The 3,337-nt window shown below is 34.5% G+C and overlaps 1 pseudogene across 1 annotated transcript; it reads left to right on the top strand.

Annotated features, from left to right (window-relative positions):
- The first annotated feature begins 530 nt into the window (after positions 1 to 530).
- LOC117098575 lies at positions 531 to 1,066 on the top strand (annotated as a pseudogene). Its single transcript, XR_004443473.1, has one exon. The product of XR_004443473.1 is annotated as a ubiquitin-40S ribosomal protein S27a-like (transcript).
- Positions 1,067 to 3,337: the final 2,271 nt, after the last annotated feature.

Genomic DNA, 3,337 nt, shown 5'->3' on the forward strand with positions numbered 1-3,337 from the left:
GAAATAGAAAAATAAAGTTTTAATACAAATATTAAAATAGGCCAGCCCCGATGGCTCACGCCTGTAATCTCAAGACTATGGGAGGCTGAGGCAGGTGGAACACCTGAGGTCAGAAGTTCGAGACCAGCCTAGCCAACATGGTGAAACCCCATCTGCACTAAAAATACAAAAATTAGCCAGGTACGGTGGTGAGCACCAATAATCCCAGCTACTCGGGAGGCTGAGACAGGAGAATCGCTTGAACCTGGGAGGCGGAGTTTACAGTGAGCCGAGATCGCTCCACTGCACTCCAGCCTGGGCAACAGAGCAAGACTCAAATAACGTATTAAAATAAAACAACAGTGTATTCGCCTATCTACTTTGCAAGAATCAAACAATAATGATAATATTCAATGTGACCAAGACTTCAGAAAGCCAATTAACTGTTTTCTACATTGGTTTATATATATTTTCTGGAGATCAATTGAGAAAGCAATTTCAAAATTTTAAAATACCAATTTTCTTTGAAGAAAAGTTGCAATTCGCTTTTCGATCCGCCATCTGCGGTGGAGCCGCCACCAAAATGCAGATTTTCATGAAAACCGTTATGGGGCAGACCATCACCCTTGAGGTTGAACCCTTGGATACGATAGAAAATGTAAAGGCCAAGATCCAGGAGAAGGAAGGAATTCCTCCTGATCAGCAAAGACTGATCTTTGCTGGCAAGCAACTGGAAGATGGACGTACTTTGTCTGACTACAATATTCAAAAGGAGTCTACTCTTCATCTTGTGTTGAGACTTCGTGGTGGTGCTAAGAAAAGGAAGAAGAAGTCTTAGACTACTCCCAAGAAGAATAAGCACAAGAGAAAGAAGGTTAAACTGGCTGTCCTGAAATATTATAAGGTGGATGAGAATGGCAAAATTAGTCGCCTTCGCCGAGAGTGCCCGTCTGATGAATGTGGTGCTGGGGTGTTTATGGCAAGCCACTTTGACAGACATTATTGTGGCAAATTTTGTCTGACTTACTGCTTCAACAAGCCAGAAGACAAGTAACTGTATGAGTTAATAAAAGACATGAACTAACAACAACAACAACAAAAAAAACAAAAACTGCAATTCCACACAATTGCTAATGCGTGAAGGTTAATATAAAACATGATATAATTGTATTTTTTAACTGATAGACCTTATTCTTTAGAGCAGTTTTAGGTTCACAGCAAAACAGAAAAGAAAGTACATAGAGTTCCCAAATCCTTCCCTATACTCTCACCAAACATCCACAACATGCAGTCTTCCCCGACACCAACATGTCATATCATTATGGTACATTTGTTATAACCAGTGAACCAACATTAACACATTATCCACCAAAGTTCATAGTGCTCATTAGGGCTCACTCTTGGTTTTGCACATTCTATGGGTTTTGACAGATATGTAATGGTATGTATTCACCATTACAGCATCACACAGAATAATTATTCATCTCTTTTTTCATCTACTTTTTTCCTCTCATCACCACTCCACTGTAAGTCCTGGGTACTGTCTCCATGGTTTTGCCTTTTTCGGAATGTCATATTTTAAACCATATATATAGCCTTTTCAGATTGGCTTCTTTCACTTATCAGTAGGTTTTTAAGATTTTTCCACATCCTAACTCATATTTTTCCAGCTCTAAATAATATTCCATTGTATGATTACACCACAGTTTATTTATCCATTTACATAATTAGAGATATTTTGGTTGCTTCCAAGTTTTAGTCATTTTGAATAAAGCTGCTATATACAATTCTGTATGTTTTTGTTTGGACATATTTTCAATACATTTGGATAAATAAGAAGGAATGAGTCTGCTGGTACAAGTATGTTTAGTTTTGTAAAAAACTGCCAAACTTTCTTCCAAAGTTGCAGTACCATTTTGCATTCTCACCAGCAATTAATACAAGTTCTTATTGCTCCATCCTCTTCAGTGTTTGGTGTCAATGTTTTGGATTTTGGCCATTCTAATAGGTGTGTAGTGCTCTGTTACTGCTGTTTTAATTTTTAATTCACTAATGACATATGCAGATAAACATATTTTCATATGCTTATTTGCCATTGTATGTTTTTGACGAAGTGTCTCATTTTTTAACCATTTCTTAATTGGTTTGCTTTTGTTTTTTATTGTTGAGTTTTAAGAGTTTTCTGTGTATTTTTCGTTTCGGTCTTTTACCAGATATGCATTTTACAATATTTTCTATTTTCTCCTGGTCAGTGGCTTGTCTTTCATTCTCTTAACAGTGTCTTTTGCAGGGCAGAAGTTCTTAATTTTAATAAAGTCAAACATCAATATTTATTATTGATCATGCTTTTTGCTTTGCATCTAAAAAGGTTGTTACCAAAACCAAGGTTATCTAGATGTTCTCCTGTGCTCTAATATCTTCCAGGTGTTTTACAGTTTTAAATTTAACATTTAGTTCTATTATTAATTTTATGTTCTTTTTGCAAAAAACACATGATGTTTATCTAGATTTTTTTTTTTAATATGTGGATGTCTGGTTATTTTAGCACCTTCTGTTAAAAAGTCTATCCTTTAACAATTGAATTGCCATTGCTCTTTGTTAGAGTATCTGACTATGTTTGTGTGGGGGTGTTTTACAAGTTTTCTGTTCTGTTTGTCTATCCTTTCATCAATATGACAGTATCAATTACTGTAACTTTATGATAAGTATCATAATTGAGCAGTATGAGTCCTCTGATTTTGTTTTTCTCCTTCAAAGACATTTTTACTAGCTTTTGACTTTTATTGTAAACTTCAAAATCAGTTTGCTGATATCTACCATATAACTTACTGGGATTTTGGGTGAGATTGCAAGGAATTTATATATGTCAAGTTAGAAAAAACAGACATTTTAACAATATTGAGTCTTCTATCCTTCAAGACAGGTTATCTCCTCATTTTTTATTTAGATCCTATTTGATTTCTTTCTTCAGAGTTTTGTAGTTATCCTTATATAGATATGATAACATATTTTACTAGATTTATACCTAAGTATTTCATTGTGAGGATCCTAATGTAAATGGTATTGTGTTTTTTAATTCCAAATTCCAATTGTCTATTGCTGCTATATGGAAAAAGAACTGATTTTTGTATAATATTTATATTTTGAAAACTTGCTATAATTGTTTATCAGTCCCAAGAGGTTTTTGTTGTTGAAGATTCTTTTGGATTCTATACATAAACAATCCTGTCACCTATGTACAACAACTATTTTATTTCTTCTTTCCCAATTTGTATACTTTTTATTTCCTTGTCTTTTTGCTTTAGATAGGACTTCTAGTGTGATGTTGAAAATCGGTGGCAAGAACATATCCTTGCTC

Source organism: Trachypithecus francoisi, unplaced genomic scaffold (assembly GCF_009764315.1).
Source record: "Trachypithecus francoisi isolate TF-2019V2 unplaced genomic scaffold, Tfra_2.0 Lachesis_group16, whole genome shotgun sequence".
Taxonomy (NCBI): Eukaryota; Metazoa; Chordata; class Mammalia; order Primates; family Cercopithecidae; genus Trachypithecus; species Trachypithecus francoisi.